General features: G+C 44.5%; 1 protein-coding gene across 2 annotated transcripts in view; it reads right to left on the bottom strand.

Annotated features, from left to right (window-relative positions):
* Positions 1 to 18,932, bottom strand: part of DGKZ (diacylglycerol kinase zeta) — a 166,433-nt gene that overhangs the window by 137,646 nt on the left and 9,855 nt on the right. Inside the window, exon 1 of one of the 2 annotated variants that reach the window (XM_069965346.1) lies at positions 2,687 to 2,703. The exons of the other annotated variant lie outside the window; for it this stretch is intronic. The gene's annotated coding sequence lies outside the window, so the exon portion shown is untranslated. Of the gene's footprint in view, positions 1 to 2,686; positions 2,704 to 18,932 lie in introns of those variants that run through there. 2 annotated transcript variants of the gene reach the window in all.

Below are 18,932 nucleotides of genomic sequence, written 5' to 3'. Positions count from 1 at the left end.
GGGTTGGCCACTTTATAGTAAAATAGGTCAGTACAAAGTATTAGTTAGTGTGCTCACTGTATATACTGACAGCAGCTCCCTGTGTACCTCATAGAGCTAAAATCACACCCCCCTTCACCAGGCTGTGCTGCCCTGCTCTGTTTTGTTTCAGTCCACAAAATGGCTGACATGGAGGAGCATGTGACCAGGCCCTGTCCACTGTGTTCTCCATAGACATATACAGGCTCAGTGGTGGACACTGGGGGTCGGGCCCTGGTCACATGCTCCTCCATGTCAACAATCTTATGGACCAAAACACCACAGAGCAGGGCAGTACAGCCTGGAGGAGGGGAGTCTGATTTTAGCTCTATGGGGTACACAAGGAGCTGCTGTCAGTATATACAGTGAGGACACTTACTAATACTGTACACTGAGCAATTTTACTATAAAGTGGCCAACCCCTTTAATAAAGTAAAAATTAAATTAAATAAATTAAAAAAACATAAAAATATGTCCGTACTATTTTTAATAAATGTGCTTAAAGTGTACCTGTCATCACAAAAAAGTGTGTGTCATTGAGACATGTCAAAAGTTTTAAACAGTCTGTGTCTTTTCCGCCCTCGTTCTTCCAATCGGTACGGGTGAGAACACCCAGACCCGGACCGATCAAAACTTTTGACATGTTTCAAAGACAGGAACACTTTAAACTTGCTCTTTTCTGACTCCCATAACTTTCTATCTTTTGGCCTGTAGGCCTGTGCACAATTTTGAAAAACTGTGAACTCTTAAACCAAGTTACTCTTAAACCAAGGTACCACTGTGTGTATATATGTGTGTATGTGTATATATATATATATATATATATATATATATATATAATATATATATATATATATATATTTAAATTGCAGTGAAATTATAGAATTGGTAATTTGATCAATTCCCGGGAAATGATCAAATGACCGCGCCGTTTCATCATTTCCCTAGGGATTTGATCAAATCACTGACTCCTTTCTGGATAGTGAAGGAATGAACTGTATCATTTCCCCCTGCGACGTAGAATTTGCTTACTGTATTGCCTCTACCCTCTCTGCAGCCTGTCAGTTCAGCTCCCCGTCCACCTCCGCCGCATCTCTGCTCCCCCTTCCGCTTATTTCCCCTGCTACATCCCTCCTGCTCCCCCAGTCTGTCCGCTCTGCTCCCCGTCCGCCCCCGCCACCATATGCCTGCCAGGAAGTGTGCCGCTCTGCTCTCCCGTCCACCCCCTGCCACCATGTGCCTGCCGGGGAGGTGTGCCGCTCTGCTCTCCTGTCCTCCCCGCCGCCATATGCCTGCCAGGAAGTGTGCCACTCTGCTCCCCCATCCACCCCCTACCACCATGTGCCTCCCGGGGAGGTGTGCCGCTCTGCTCTCCTGTCCTCCCCGCCGCCATATGCCTGCCAAGAAGTGTGCCGCTCTGCTCCCCCGTCCACCCCCTGCCACCATGTGCCTGCCGGGGAGGTGTGTCGCTCTGCTCTCCTGTCCTCCCCGCCGCCATATGCCTGCCAGGAAGTGTGCCGCTCTGCTCCCCTGTCCGCTTCCGCCGCCAAACATAGAGCCGGGCGACTCCTCGATCATTCATTCCATCATTTCCCTGAAAGGGGTCAGTGATTTGTTTAAATCCCTAGGGAAATGATGGAACGGCGTGTTCATTTAATCAAATCCCTAGTGATTTGATCAAATCCCTGGATTCTATCATTTTACTGCAACAAAAAATGTAGAGGAGACTGCACATCCAAAAGAATCTTCACTTCACTTTAATCACACCAGTGCAAAGTTTCGGCTGTGCAAGCATTACATTTGGGGTAGTAGTAGCTGCCTCCTCACTACTTGCGGACTGTTTGTGTCACCCATAGCACCCAATCACAGTTCTGCTTTCATTCAACAGATCAGTTAGAAATTAAAGTTGAACAGTAATTGGTTGTTGACTTGTTCCTATGGGCAACAGACAGCTTCATGAGTCTATTCCTATATACATTATGGGGACATTTACGAAACGTCCGCCCGAGGCATACGCCAGGGAGAAGGTGCAGATTTGCCCCTTCTCCCTGGCGTATGCCTGCCATACGCCACGCTCGCCCGATGGGCGTACTAGGGGAGCTTGGGGGGCTTGACAAGGAGGGGAGGAGGCGTAAATCATGATCCAAATCTACACCTGCTCAAAGCAGGTGTAGATTTAGTACGCTGGGCGCAGGTTCGGGCGCCCGAACAGATTCACAAATTGCGCAGCCTAACATAAAGTATCAAATACCAGGAAATCCTGGTACAAACAGTTTTTTTGCCCAAAATATCGATAGTAGTATTGATATTTCATTGCATCGTGCATTCCTACTCAGGGCACTATTACACAGAGTGATTATCTGCCGAATCAGGCAGATTTGGGCACATATCGTTCCATATAATAAAGGCTGATTGTTGTGTCTCAACAATTTAGGGCTGGGTTCACACTACGTATATTTCAGTCAGTATTGTGGTCCTCATATTGCAACCAAAACCAGGAGTGGATTAAAAACACAGAAAGGATCTGTTCACACAATGACTGAAATATACGTAGTGTGAACCCAGCCTTAAAAATCATTGACCACCGACCACGTTTTGCTGCGTGTAATAGTGATGCGTGGTTAATGGCTGGAGACAGTGTAAAGAAAATAATAAGGATTATACTTACCTGTCCAGGCTCAACCAATGTCCTGCTGGTGCTGTCCTGTCTCAGTCAGTGATTGGTTAAGCAGCCTGTCACTTAAGAGACGGCTTTGATAGCTTCAGTGGAGGATACTGGGGCAGGAGGATACCTAGGAGCATGAAGAGGTAAGTTTAACTTTATTTTTTTTTATATAACGCAAGGGCTGCATGAACCTCGCTAATCATGCCCTTGCATCCCTTGATGCTCGATTTTCATGTAATAGGCTCTGTAAGCGAGCATCGATCTAGCAGATCGGCACTCGCTTACATCAGTCATCAGGCCGTGTAATAGCACCCTTACTTCGGCCTTGTTTTGGAGAGGAAAATCAAGTAGAATGGAGTTGCCAAGCTGGATCCTACCTTGCCCCTGGCCTGAGGAATATCTCTTCTGCTACCTTCCATCTGAACATCAGTGGACCCTGACTCAGACCACTTTTACCACCGAAATACAACAGATGTCATTTCTCAGCCACCTAAGGAATGTTCATATTTCAGAAACTAGCTGAGGACATTCACAGAACACAGTAGTAGGACCAAGAAGTGAAAAAAGGGTAGAAGGAGAAGTAAGATGAACTGAGAGAATGAGCACAAGAAGTTAGTTGTCAAGACCTACCATTATTAATACAGAATATATACCTTACCTGGTCTGAGAGGGTTTTTACATATGTGGTCGGGCTCAGACCACTTTTACCACTGGGAGCCAACTGATGTCATTTCTCACAGTCATCTAAGGAACGTTAATAGCTCATGAATAAGTAGTAGTAGTAGTAGTAGTAGTAGTAGTAGTAGGAGGAGGACCAAGAAGTCTAGAGAGAAAAGAATGAGTAGTGAGTAGAGATGAGCGAACCGGGTTCGAGTTCGAGTCGATCCGAACGTTCGGCATTTGATTAGCGAGGGCTGCTGAACTTGGATAAAGCTCTAAGGTTGTCTGGAAAACATGGATACAGCCAATGACTATATCCATGTTTTCCACATAGCCTTAGGGCTTTATCCAATTTCAGCAGCCACCGCTAATCAAATGCCAAAAGTTCGGGTTCGGATTGACTCGAGCATGCTCGAGGTTCGCTCATCTCTAGTAGTGAGGCAAAAAGAGTGAGCTCAAGGGGTTATTTGTCAAGGCCTACACTGGGTGGCACAGGCCAAAGCTGGTTCCTGTAAGGCACTGCAGTTTATACCTAGAGTAGCTAAGTTGCCCTGGCCTGAAAAACACCTCTTCTGCCTCCTTGAACACAAGCTTCAAGTATCTTCTAGTCTGAGAGGGTCCCAGTTTCCAAGGACATCATAACAATATGTGAGTTTGGTTGGGCTTAGACCTCTTTTACTACTAAATGTATGTGGAGGAAGCATTGTTGAACAAAGAAAAGTTACCTGTTGCATATTACATTGTTGGCTTTTCTCCCACCATACCATCAGCCAGTCACTTGTCGAGTGTGCCCCAGACACATTGTCGAGTGTGCCCCAGAGGTATACTAAGGAGTTACTATTACCATAAAATATTGGCGGGGTTCCCCTGTTACCTCAGGTCCCAGTCCATCTACCATGACCCAAGTTTTCTGTATATAACACCTGCCACTCCTGGTGGCACGCTGCTAAGGGATAACTCCTCATGCAGATTTGATGACTAGCTGCCGATTTCTGCTATGGAAATCATCAGTTAGTATTACTTCATCATCACACAACAAGGCCACATGTTGTAATTCTATGGTACTAGCTCGTTCTTACAACCGCTTACCCACACTTGCACGTTAACTCTATAAATAGATTATTTTTAGGGAACTGCTGTTTATGAAGCTCCCAATGTATTTGCGAAGGTCCAGCACATATAACCTCCCAATGTTAGTGAGGATTTGCTTCCACAATACATTACGATAGTAAACTGAATGTGCAGCAATGTCCATATAGTAATAGACTTGACAATAGAAGAGAAGTTGTTTGAGAATCAGCTTCCCTAAGCTTCCCTTGGTCAACGGCAACAGACAACTTGCACACTGCTTGTATTTAGTAACTGTCATTGTGTAAATGCCGTTAGCTAATGTACATGCAATGGTAAGTGTGGCGGCTGTGTACATGGATCCTGTTCGTTACCAAAGGAAATTACTAACTATCCATATTATGGAGCCATAGACATTCCATGTGCCGCTACATGTTGCTTTCACAAGGAACATTGAAAACAATTCCTTAGAAATTATGGCTGATGTATAACCAATCCATGTAATTCTAAATACAAATAGTCATTGTAGACTTCTGATTTTAGGTTCTTCCAAAAGATTCTGTCCACGGCGGTATGTATTCCATTATAACGGAAACCACCGTGATGGCAGTACCAGATGCTGATGGATACCAACCATTCCATCCTTACTATCAATGAGGTAGAGAAAAAGGCTTGTTTTAGGATGGACTTATCCCCATTTTAAGAGGAACCTATCATCACTTTAATGCTGTGTCAACCACAAGTCGTAGGGATGATCCTCAATAGTTTCTACCCAGGTCACTCGGCCAATCACTGCTCAGCAGGTCTTGACTGATAGATGTCTCTCTATACCCAAACACAGATAGATCTATCATTTATGGCTGGTGGGTAGAGAGAAGCCTCTGCAGTCCGCCATGATTACTCATGGTTTGGACAGCATGAAAGTAAGGACAGGTTCCTTTTTTAATTGGTGGTGAGGAAGTGGGATATGTATTTGCTTCATAAAAACTGGATGGAAACACCAAGACCTCCGGCTTTAGATAGTTAGGACTGAGGTAAAGTTAAGAAGAACCTGAATGGCTCTAATTTTTAAAGTCGCCATTGGTACCTGGTAATACCAACTCCACTGCTACCAATGAGCTTTTTTGGACCTTTAGCTAATTTGCCTCCAAACTTTGGTGATTTCCAAGTGTTACTAGACCTTGGTCTCTTAGAGCGACATAGAAAGGGTTATAATTAACAAAATTAATGATAGAAGACATACAAGAGCAAGATACAAGAGGAGTTTCTATCAGTTATCAGTTATCACTATGAAGTCCATTACGGTATTACTGACATGACCTCTCACTTCATGTTCTAGAGACGAAGGAAAAAGTCGAATGTCAGCTGCCATTGTACAGAAATACATCTGACATATAGATAGCCCCAGACTTAATAATATTGATATCTCCTTGGTAATCTTGTCCTGACCTTATACCACGCCTCACAATTATCTCTGTAGTAACCACTGCACTTGGTCACATTTCCTGGTAATTGAATTATATTTGTGCCTGCATCCTCTGACTCACATACAAGATGGACCAAACTAATAACATTGACTTTATTGCTTTCTGGGGTTGCATTAATAATAATCAGTGTTCTGGTTAATGACGACGTCTTGAAGTGAATCCCATTCGCTGCACAAGATCAATGTGTATCAAAGTAAATTCAGGTCATGCGGTGGTATAGCCTTTGTTTATCGATCCAGACAGTGGGAAGCCTATATGGATCTGGGCACAAGTATAGCTTGTTACACGTATACAGAAAATGAGGTATCGGCTGGACATAAATAGCTGACTGGACCCTCAGATAATTACATAAAGAACATGATAGTCAATGTCATAGTGGCTTAATGGTTGGCCCTGGTGGGAACAGGGAACCTTGCTCTAAATGCATAAACATGGATTTGTATGGTTTTTCCAATGATAGTAAGTTTCCTTTGGTACTAAATAATAGCCAGATAGTAAACCGTTGTCCAGAAAAGAGCAGGAGCAGATATTGTCACTTATACAGTACAGATGAATAAGATTATAGAATGCATCCTTGAGAAGAGAATATTGGCCCTAATACACGGGCCGATCAATGGGAGCAAGCAAGTGCCGGCCTGTCAGGTCAGCACCTGCTTGCTCCTTGCTGCCGGCATTATTTTATGCGCCTGCAGGGGGGTGTTTTTCCAGACGATTGTCCAATTACATAAGGGCGAGGACAGCAGATCTATCATTGTCGTTTGTCTTTCAACATGTAAGTAGGCGTTAAAAGACAACAATCAGTCGATATCTTGCATGTCAGTTGATCGTTGACTTTAATTGCACAAAGCGATTATCAGCCAAAGTGGCCCATAATCTGCCAAATAGGGCCAGTAATCGCTTTGTGTAATAGGGTCTTAAGTGTAGGGATTTTGTGAGAGTGGAAATTTAGAGTTAGCTCTTCATCCTTAACCCCAGCAAGTGGTACTTACAGGGTGTAATGCCATCAAGTTAATGCCACCAGCATGCTGTTTCTCCCAACAGGCATGGCTGGTGGGATACCTATATCGGGCAGCCATACCCTCCATCCATTTGCCTATGCAAGGTGTGCTGTAAATCCTGTTCTTCTGCCAGCTCCCCTGTTTACTGTGCCAAATCTCCTGTTTGACCTGGACTGAGGTGCCTGCCTGCACCCGGATCACCTTTGCCTGATCGCTTGGCATCGGGGCCAAGGGATCAGTTGGCAGTGTTGGCCAGTGTTTTCCAAAAAGGTTTTCCATATATCTAGACATGGGTTTCCCATAGTACATTTGCAGCATGATATATTTCAAGTAGGTATAGCAAACTACTCAACTTGCTCAGAGTTGATCCAAGACCTAATTCAAAACATAGAGTTATATAGACTTACAGAATTTAACCCATACAACAAACATCATCGAGGTAGGAATGGGAGGAGTGAAAGCATTATTTAGGGGCCCCTTTATGGTGATAGGAATGGATACACCTTATATAGGACTTTGCTGTTGACCAGTATCCGTATAGTTTTGTAGTGCTCATGCAATAACAAAAATAAAAGAGATCACTGAGAAAGTCTTATTCATGTGGTCCACCTCCTCTATAGAGCCAACATAATGAAGTACCAAGGTCCTGTAACTTATACATGAATAGTGGACCACCTCTAGAGCCCCTTTTTCCATCTCTCACTTCAGTAATTGGGTACACAATGTTCGCCTCTCCCTCCTGTTGGTATTTAAATGACAAGGCAGCCGCACGGAGTCGAGATTTATATTTAGCTTCTTGATGAACATAATTCATTAGCACAAGGCTTTTGAGAGCAGAAAGTAAGAGGCAAGCTGATCAGTGCCGGGCTGAATAGCAGCTTAAAAAAAGATGCAGGTAAAAGGCAACCAGGCAGATGTTATGGAAAGCAGGGGGTCGACAAATGGGAAATGGGTCACAATAAGATGATTAGTTGACTTGAGTATCATGTGGTGAACAAGAGTGCTGAACCAGTGGTCGCTGCCAAATTAATCTTAAGAAATTACTTTTTTTTACCTGTAACCTGTTCTAGGGGACTGCAGAATTTTCCATAGGCAATCAGTCCTTGCTGAGGAACAATATAGTCCCACAGCAGACGTGAAGATGTAGTTACGAAAAGACTTAAGACAACAAACAGAAATCGGACAGCACATAGTCTGAGGCAGATGGAGATAAATTGGTGCTGCCACTTGAAATAAACTTTTAGTCTTAGAAGCATAATTGGTAGGAGTCTTAGGGCCACATGTATCATCCGGCGAACGGATGATTTTCGGCGGAAAGTGCCGATTTGCGTATTTTTTTTATTCGCAAATGGCCGATTTGCGAATAAAATATTCGCAAATCGCCACTTTCCGCCGAGTACGCCAGGGGGGCGGAAAGGGGGAGTGTAGTGGGCAGAACGGAGGGCGCGGACTCAGAGTCCGTGCGATTTACCATCCGTTCCGCCCAAATATACGCCGAAAACCTACTCCAGTCCTCAGCTGGCGTAGGTTTTCGGCGGTGCGCACGGGATTTATGTAGAGGCAGTCCGCCTCTACATAAATCTCCGTAGCGCCGGAGCTGCGGGGGCATTTATACGTCCGGCGTAAAAAACGCCGGACTTAATAAATGCCACCCTAAGTGTTTAGATCCCTCACTTGCTATATATAGCTGAAAGAAGCACTCGGCTAGGCACTTCACTCTTCGGCTTACTGCCATTTTTGATTTGATTTAGATCTGATTGTAAGTATATGGATAAGTCTCCAGCAGCAAGACAGATTGCGACAAGTAATAAAACTGTGAAGAATAGGACACCGAGACCCTGCCCCAGGGGTGGACACAGACTGCAAAGGTCCCCTGTGTAAAAAATGTGTTTGGGCCCCCATAACCCATTAGTTTCTCCACCTTTCTGCCTTGAAGGTGCACACATATGTACGCCTGGGTATCTGGTACATGTGTCCTGGTTTCTCTGGAGGGCCCTATAGCACAGATGCCAGGGCCCACTAAAGGACTGTACTGTAGTCTGTGCAGGCCCCAGTGTGGTACTGGGGTACCTGTGGCCACCAATAGAACTGATCATAGGGACACCGAAATAAAGAACCAGTCAGAAGCCACATGCTGACCTGGTCCCATCCTGTACTGATGTATCTGTGACCACAACTCCCAGAATAACAATAACTACAACTCTCAGAATTAGGGATGGTCCGAACCCGCCGAGGTTCGGGTTCGGCTGAACCCGAATGCCCAGCATCGGATTCCCGCTGTCTGCCCGCTCCGTGCAGCGGGCGAATACAGCGGGAGGACCGCCTGGAAAACTGGGATACAGCCTATGGCTATGGCTGTATGCCAGTTTTCCAAGCGTTACTCCAGCTGGATCCGCCCGCTGCACGGAGCATACAGACAGCTGTAATCATTGCGGAGGGTTCGGGTTCGTACGAACCCCGTCCGAACCAGGTTCGGACCATCGCTACTCAGAATGCCTCACACTTATAAAGCTCGCAGAGAATGCTGGGAGTTGTAGTTTCTGAAAGGACAACCCCTTGAGTTGTCTGCTCATTTGTACTTCAAATACCAGCACACCCTGAAGACTTCAGACTGCAGTAAATGCTGGGAGTTGTAGTGTTTGCAGATGTTGTACTTGGAGAGTCCTAGGTGCATTATACACTGGATTCTGTGTAGGGGATGAGAGTATATAGCTCAGAGTGTGGAAGTGACCCCAGAGCAGCACTAATAGGGGAACAAATGGGCCCTTAATCACTGTTGGGGCACAGGTGGGCTACATGTACTGTATGTGGCTGCACAGGTGGGATACATGTACTGTATGTGGCTGCACATGTTGGATACATGTACTGTATGTGGCTGCACAGGTGGGAGACATGTACTGTATGTGGCTGCTTAGGGGGAGATGAAAGAAAAACAACCACGCTGCGGGGGGGAGGGGAGCACAGATATTGGCTAAAAGGCATAAACTTACAGTAAAACTTACAGCACCAGAGAGTGGGGTAGGGGCTCTGTGCTTTCTCTTACACAGTCCACCCTCTATCTTACATATCTTACAACTTTCAGCAGCCTGACAGACACCCTGACAAAAATCACTCCCTGTCACAGCTGCTGCTGCTCCTCTTCACAGTCCTGTCCCTAACAACCATAAGCCTGCAGGATCCCTCCTGTCATCACATGCTCTCTCCTCTCCTCACACAAAGTATGCCGGACAGTGGAGTACAGGAGAGGGAGGGTCTGTCAGCAGCAGCGTGCAGGAGGAAAGGAGAACCAGCCCCGCAGGGTTCTGATGCCACCTGGGGGGCCCACTACAGACATGTACCATGCTGAGCTGACACTTTACAGCCTGGTGGGCCCCTCTATTGGCCTGGGCCCCTGTGCAGCTGAACAAGTGATAGGTCCACCTCTGCCCTGCCCAATGAAAACTTTGGACAAGTTTTTAGGACATACTCCAAAAAAAGCTAGCAAAAACCTCCCCAAATATTCTTGAATGTTAATTAGAAAAAAATCAAACATAACCTATGTAAAGATTAACATAACGACATATAGAAATATATCTTTATTATATAAAAAAATATCAGAAAATGTCAGATATCTTATAATAAAATACTATAAAATACAATATATGTCACTGGGACAAACATAGACACACAGAAAGAAGACCAAGGACACCCAGCTGGTCGTGAGGGCTTAGCATCAAATGTTGGCATGTAAACAGAGTAGATTTATACACACAATGGGTATGGCCCAAAACAGGGGTATGGCTAAACAACCAACTATAAACAGGGTAAGGCTAAACAACCAACTATAAAGTCAAAGGACAAAAAACCCAAAGGGTATTAGAAAAACAGTTACACAGACACAAAAGAAAAGGATATACAGGTGTGTTAATGAGGGAATTTGTGGATTGGTTGCTGTGAGATATAGGGGTATATAGGTGTGTCTGTAAGGTAATCATATGAGCTTCTAACGAAGCTTTGGGTAGCGGAACACGTGTCAGGCTGTCCAGAGACTCGTGGGATGATCATGGTGGAGTAAGGATCAGTGGCATGTTTTATTTTGTGTCTGTGTAATTGGTTTTCTCATACTCTTTGTTTTTTTTTGTCCTTTGACTATAGTTGGTTGTTTAGCCTTATCCAGTGCTGTATGATTATATATTTTTGCATGTAAAAGACTCATAGACTATATCTGCCCATACTTTTATTCATACCCCTGTGTGTGTGTGTGTCTGTAAAATGTAATATATACTGTTTTTCCGGAGCATTAGGCGACTTTTTAACCCTGAAAAATTTTATCTGTCTTATATGGCAGGTATGGTAACCCCATACAGTGGGGGAGCTCAAAAATGGCCGCATCCCCACTGTATGGGGCGACCACTATAAAAAAAACTAATAATTCTACTCACCTTTGACCCGTTCTTGGCCTCCGCGTGTCTCCTGTCCCGTTCCCGGCGCATACAGTGTCAGGGGTAAAAGTCAGGGGTCGTCTAATACGCCGGAAAATATGGTGTGTGTATATATATATATATATATATATTTATTATTATTATTTTTTTTTTTTTACATGACACTTTAAGTATCTACTCTGTTTACATGCCAACATTTGATGCTAAGCCCTCACAACCAGCTGGGTGTCCCATGTCTTCTTTTTGTGTGTCTGTTATTTTATTATTAGATTTTTCTGATATTTTGTTATATAATAAAGATATATTTCTATATGTTGTTGTTATGTTAATCTTTACATAGGTTATAAGTCTCTAGGACTTGTCGAAAGTTTTAAAAACAGGGAAACTTTTTATTATAAGCAGTAGACAGACAAAGATCAGGGCAGGCAGGCAGGCAGGCAATCTATAACATAGCAGCTAGATCTATGCCAAAGAAAACTGAATTAAACACAACTTAGCAGAGTCTGGAACAGAAAGCACCTTCAACACTACAGGGTAATAGACTGAATTGGATAGACACATGTCTTTTTTTAGTAACTATGTTATTGCTCAAGCACAGGCTAATGGCTGCTTAAAATCTCTGGAGCACTTTAGCATGGACTGAAGTTGGACCCATGAGACCCATGGGCAGAGCAGCATGATGCAAGAGGAGAAGAAAGGCTCTGGAAAGAGGACTTTGGGCAGTTCTGTAGGTGAGAGCTTCATCTTTATTGCCTGTATCTCGAAAGATTAAAGCGAATGTACCATCACCACTATTGAGATTTTTTTTCAGCAGTTCCTGCAGGCCCGGGGATCCCCGTAGCATGGTCCTTTTTCAAAACACCAACCGATTCCTGCACTCTGCACCATTTTCTGATTGAACACCAGGCCAGCTCGGAGCACTGGGGGCAGGCCTGGCGCCCCCCGGTGTGACGATAACCTCTCCCCTTGGTGACGCGGCCCTGCTTTATTCTAATGGAGATGCGCCGCCGAGAGAATGGGCTAACATCACACTGAGAGGGGGGGTAGGTCTGCTCCCAGTGCTACGAGCAGGACCAGTGCTCATGCAGAAAGCGTTGATGAGTTCGGGCAGCAGTAGTGGATTATAACAGGGGCGTTCCGGGCGGCAGCCCGGGGCCCTGAGCTCCTGGGGGGCCCATGACCACCCAAAAAGACTTATACTTTCAGTGGTGTACTGTCTCCTGGCTACACTTCTGCCAAGATTTGCAAAATATCACAGTTTTTTTAATGTCAATTTTGCACAAATCAGGACATCATGACATTATCTATATTGTACTATGAACGCCAGGCTAGTGCCGCCATAGTTACAGTGGGGAGGGGGGGCCCAGGCTTGGTGAACAGCCTGGGGCCTATGGTAAAGTTAATCCGCCCCTGGCGGGCAGGTACTACAAAAAAAAAATTTCAATACCATTGATGGTACATTCGTTTTAAAGGGGTTGTCTGGGGGGTGTTAAACATATAAAACAAGTGATACTCACCTACTCCTGATCCCTGCAGCTGTCATTCTCACTGTGTCCAATCCTCTCTTGTCTTTGCTGCCTCTTGGCTCCTGTGATGTGTTGTCCCTGTGGTTTCCTGCCTCATTCACTGACTGAGAGCACAGTTCTTAGATGGAGAACACATCACTGGAACCAGAAAGCAGTGGTGACGTGCAGGGACCAGAAGAAGTCAGAATGGCAGCTGAAGGGGTTCAGGGGTAGGTGAGTATTACTTCTTTTTTATCTTTAACGTGTCCCCAGCTATATAGAAAATATGTCCCTGGACAAGCCCTTTAATATGCATTTTTTCATGTGCTAGAACTCCTAATTTCCCGCTGCTCAGAATCAGTAGTTATCATCAGGAAATACTTTACCCAAAAATGGAGTTTTGTGTGTTGGTTGAAATTTTCTTTAACACTGTGTACTCTGTATAAGAAAAGGAATAGCGGGGAACTGTGATCACATAATTAGATATAACAAAATGGAGGATTTGACAGCTTTTGTTTTCCAAATGCTCTTACAAGCTGTAACAATAGGCTCACAGTCACATGTAAGCTACTGCTGTTGTTATGGGAGGCAGCTGCTGCTGGTAAGGAAGGCTAGAGTCAAACTCATGTCACCTAATGCCAGTATGAGGAATACAGTGTACAGTTATGCAGTGTTACGTTATGGATCCACAGTATTATACCACAACATAATGGCTACAAATCTGCTAGGAAGTCTAGAAGCAGTTCTGACCCATTTGGATTCAACCAAAGGGGAAAATTAACTGGAGGCCCCGGTATCCTCTTGGTTAGTATGGTGAGGGCCCAGCATCCTCTTGGTCAGTTCAATGAGGCCCTGGCATCCTTTTGGTCTGTCTGGTGAGGCCCGGGCATCCTCTTGGTCTGTCTGGTGAGGTCCCAACATCCTCTTGGTCAGTCTGGTGAGGTCCCAGCATCCTCTTGGTCAGTCTGGTGAGGTCCCAGAATCCTCTTGGTCAGTGTGGCGAGGCCCCGGCATCTTCTTTGTCAGTCTGGTAAGGCCCGGCATCCTCTTGGTCAGTCTAATGAGGCCCTGGCATCCTCTTATTCCTGGCATTTTCCTAGTCAGTCTGGTGAGGCCCCCAGCATCCTCTTGGTCAGCCTGGTAAGTTCCCGGCATCCTCTTGGTCAGTCTGGTAAGGCCACGGCATCTTCCTAGTCAGTGTGGTGAGGGCCCCCCGCCTCCTCTTGGCCATTCTGGTGAGATCCCAGCTTTCTCCTGGTCAGTCTAATGAGGCCCCGGCATCCTCTTTGTCAGTTCAATGAGGCCCCGGCATCTTCCTAGTCAGTCTGGTGAGGCCCCCGGCCTCCTCTTGGTCAGTCTGGTGAGGCCCTGGCATATCTTTGCTCTATTGGATGAGACTCCAGTGGAAAAAGCTTTGAGAACTGCTGTGTTAAAGGAATTCTCTAGGAAAACATGGGTACTATGAGGAGACAGTGGAGAGTAAGGGTAACATCAGGGCACTGGCACTGACAACTATCTACAGAGGGGGATGTATACAGTATTGGGGAACAACTACAGAGGGGGCTATAAACTATGGGGACTACCTGCAGAGGGGCTATGTTTTCAGTATGGGGGGGACAACTAGAGATGGGGGAGGGAGGTATACAGCATGGGGGAACAACTACAGGGGGGAGGAGGTATACAGCATTGGGACTACTTGCAGAGTGGTGAGGGATGTATACAGTGTGGTTACTACCTACAGAGGGGGATGTATACAGTATGGAGGAAGAAGTAAAGGGGAACTTACTGTATAGGAGCCTAACAACAGTGGGACATACAGTATGGTGGCTAACTACCATATAGAGTGGGGTCACCGTGTAGAGGTATACTGTGTTTCTTCAAAAATAATACCTACCCCGGAAATAAACAAGAGCCTTTTTTCAGAAAAAAAAAAGACCCTGTCTTATTTTCAGAAAAAGGCGATATAGCTCTTTCTCTCTATACAGTTATATATATATATGTGTGTGTGTGTATATATATATATATATATATATATATATATTTGTTTTATTTGTTGTTTTTTAAGTTTTAAATTTTAAAGTAGTAAAATAAAGTAGTAAAATAAAAAAAGCTATAAAAATGAGTATTTTTGTTATTGTACTGGTCTAACTAATAACAGATAACTTTCATTTTAGCGCATGATTCATATAAACGAAACCCCCCACATTTTTTATGGTTTTACAGTATAGCTTATACTAAAAGTAAGGGTTTCACTATAAAGTACAATTGGTCCTGCAAAAAACACAAGCTCTGATATGGCTCTGTAGATGGAAAAATTAAATACCGTGGTACCTCGGTTCTCAAACAGCTCGGAACTCAAACAGTAATTTCAAGGAAAGTTTGCTTTGGTTGTCAAACTCTTGCTTGGTTCTCAAACACTTTTCGGGCCCCCAGTCTTGAAGTACAGTAATACCGCTGTATTCGAATGAAAATTTACCTGGAACTAATGTTCAGAATTCAAACTTTGCTTGGTACCTGAACGCTTTTGCGAGCGTGGCTGGTGGGTTGTACCTGGTGAGTTTAGCACTTGAGAGGCTTCACATACAGTACAGTGCTGTATAAGACTTCTGGAGTGCATATACAGTACAGTAGTAGTACAGTCAGTGCACCACCATCTCCCACCCTTTACAGTGCTGTATAAGACTGCTGGAGTGCATATATAGTACAGTAGTAGTACAGTCAGTGCACCACCATCTCCCATCCTTTACAGTGCTGTATAAGACTGCTGGAGTGCATATATAGTACAGTAGTAGTACAGTAAGTGCACCACCATCTCCCATTCTTTACAGTGCTGGATAAAACTGCTGGAGTGCATATACAGAACAGTAGTAGTACAGTCAGTACATCACCATCTCCCATCCTGTACAGTACTGTATAAGACTGCTGGAGTGCATATACAGTGCAGTAGTAGTACAGTCAGTGCACCACCATCTCCCATCCTGTACAGTGCTGTATAAGACTGCTGGAGTGCATATACAGTACAGTAGTAGTACAGTCAGTGCACCACCATCTCCCATCCTGTACAGTACTGTATAAGACTGCTGGAGTGCATATACAGTGCAGTAGTAGTACAGTCAGTGCACCACCATCTCCCATCCTTTACAGTGCTGGATAAAACTGCTGGAGTGCATATACAGAACAGTAGTAGTACAGTCAGTACATCACCATCTCCCATCCTTTACAGTGCTGGTATGGGGGCTATACAGTATAGCAGAGCTTCTCAAACTTTTTCTACTGAAGCCTCACCCAGCAGACCAGCAGGGATACCTGGGCCTCACCAGAATTACCAGGAGGATACTGTATGAATTTGGTATTGGCATAATGAAGCGGTATTATAATAGGTCCTTTTCACACAGTAGCCCGAGGCCCTGAGCTCCTGGGGGCCCATGGCCACCCAAAAAAAATTATACTTTTAGTGGTGTATTGTCCCTGCATACAGTTCTGCCATGATTTGCAAGCGTTCGCTGCTTTTTTACCGCAGTTTTGCACAAAGCAGGGCATCATGACAATAACCATCCTGTACTATATACACCACGCTAGTACTGCCATAGTTACAGCCAGGGGCGGGGGGGGCCAAGGTTTGGTGAACAGCCCGGGCCTATGGTAAAGTTAATCCGCCCCTGTAATGAATTACAGAATAACATTAGCATGTCATTCATACTGCACAGTAAACACCATAAAAACAACAGTGCATTTCCCTTCGTGTTCAATTCATCCCTACTCAAAAAATTTCAAAAACTCGATTAATGTATTATATTGTACATGAAGTGGAACTTGTCCTGTGATAACAGGTCCTCATGTAAATGTACTGACTGGAAAATGAACAGTTATAGGGGAGGGGTTAATAAAAATAAAAAATAAAAAGAGTTGCCATGCATGGGGAAGGGGTTAATAAATCTGCCTCTATTCTTTTAAAGAATAAAAATAGAAAACTGGAAAAATCAAGCAACAATGAACCTTTTGTTACCTCTGTAAGAATGCGGGAACACAAATGCAAAATGATGAATGTAGAGATGTACCTGAGAAATCAATGAGCTGTGATTGTGGTAAAGTGCCGACATCCTGGGATGGTTCCTGAACAATCACATTTTACTTGCTCTTTTAGTAGAACACAGCGAGATAATTCTACAGGTAGGAAACGTCCAATATTTTTAATGTGAACAATCTTTTTCAATGTCGTATCAATGTAAACATGCTGAAAACTTTGCCCCCCCCCCCCCCCCCCCCCAAAAAAAAAGCTATATGTCAGGTATATAGTATAAAATAAGCAATTGCTACATTAATTTCAGTATGTTACATAAGCGTATATTTCTAACCGTATATGGACAGTATAGACTCCCATGGGGCAGTGCACACAGCTGTTTTTATCAGGTTCCATATACTTTCGGAAACTGATGTTTGTTTGTTTTTTGCGGTCCACACCCATAAAATGAATATCCGCATTTTATTTTATTCCGCAAAGCACTTACGCTCCTGTAAAAGAGGGCTGTAAAGCCTAACATGGGAAGCACGGCTGCTAACCAGACAATAACTTTATATAAGATTATATAATATCATGTGAAAAAATATACGCCAGTTACAGCAACATGATTGACAATAGACTCCTAATTGTATTGTGGAGGTAGAAATGTGAACCATCGTAACTTTTTAGGCACACTATAGCCATGACTTCTCAATCTATAGATTACACTTCAAGAACTCTATAATTATGCATAATAATAATAGTTATTTGTATAGCGCCAATCGATACTGCAGAACATGATAGGACCAATTCTACCATGTCACCTGTTCCTCTCTTGTAGGGCCAGTTCACATGTAGTCAAAGCGGCTGAACTCTCTGCCACGGAATCCCGCCTGCCTCCGTGTCATACAGTCTGTCTGTCTGTCTTGGTCCTGCTCCCCCCTCTGCCACACTGTCCACTCTGTAAGTCATAGCTGGTGTTTGCTGGGGTTCCTCACTAGTGATGAGTGAACGTGCTCGTCCGAGCTTGGTATTCGATGGAGTATTAGGGTACTCGATGGTACTCGTTACTCGGACGAGCATCTCGCGATACTCGAGAAAATCTCATCATCCATTTCCTGTAAGTTTTGGCGCTATTTCTCAGCCAAGAAACATGCAGGACACTCTTTGGTACATCCTGCGATCACCTGGGACCCATACATGTCGATAGCAGCGATTGGTTGGCCAGATCAGATGACCCTGCCATATAAAACGCGCAGCCGGCAGTACTCGCTTCAGACGTATGCTGTGAGAGATTAGGGACAGAGCTTCTGCTTCTCAGGGAGAGCATCAGTGTAAGATTTAGCGTGCCAGTAGGCAGGGAATACTAGCAATACAAACAAACAGCCATTTTCAGGGCTTCAAATCGTTTTTTAATAGTATTACTACAGACTGCTGGCTGGGACTTGCAGTGCTGCTACCACAATTTAACCAGCACACTGTGGTGACCGTCTGCTGGCAGAAAGTGGACATTAGGTGTTGCATACAGACCCCTAAGAAGTGCTCAGTGTACCCTTTTTTGATTTTGGGGCTGGTGGTCCTGTTGTACTACATTGGATTTCTGGGATTTGTAGTACATCCTGCATGGAACTTCACTGCTCATTGTAAGGGGGTATCACAGCGTGTATCTAGGTCCAGCCACTACCAGATTGTACCGTACAGCCCCCCCCCCCCTAAACTAGTGGGTACTACACTGTATTGCTGGGATTTGTAGTACACCTTTATAAAACTTCACTGCTCACTGGACTGGGTATCACAGCGTGTATCTAGGTCCAGCCACTACCAGGCTGCAAGGAATCCCGTCTGGAGTGTATACATTCTGGCCGGGATTCCATAGTATTTAAAGCAACCTACAATTTCATGAAATAACGTCCATGTTCCAAAACTGCAACTACAGCCGTTGTTTAATGAAATTATATGTTTTGTATACTTAGCCTTAGTCTGTTCTGCAATGCCTCATAATGGCTCTGTCTTGTTCTTAGGGCAAAGTGCCACCCACATCAGGACCAGGCTTGGGCCATTTTCACATGGCGTATAACACCAGACGTTCTGTGACCCGGCCTGGTCACAG

Source organism: Dendropsophus ebraccatus, chromosome 4, assembly GCF_027789765.1.
Source record: "Dendropsophus ebraccatus isolate aDenEbr1 chromosome 4, aDenEbr1.pat, whole genome shotgun sequence".
Lineage (NCBI taxonomy): Eukaryota > Metazoa > Chordata > Amphibia > Anura > Hylidae > Dendropsophus > Dendropsophus ebraccatus.
Note: the sequence above shows the minus strand (reverse complement) of the source record. Positions and strands in the feature narration are given on the sequence as shown.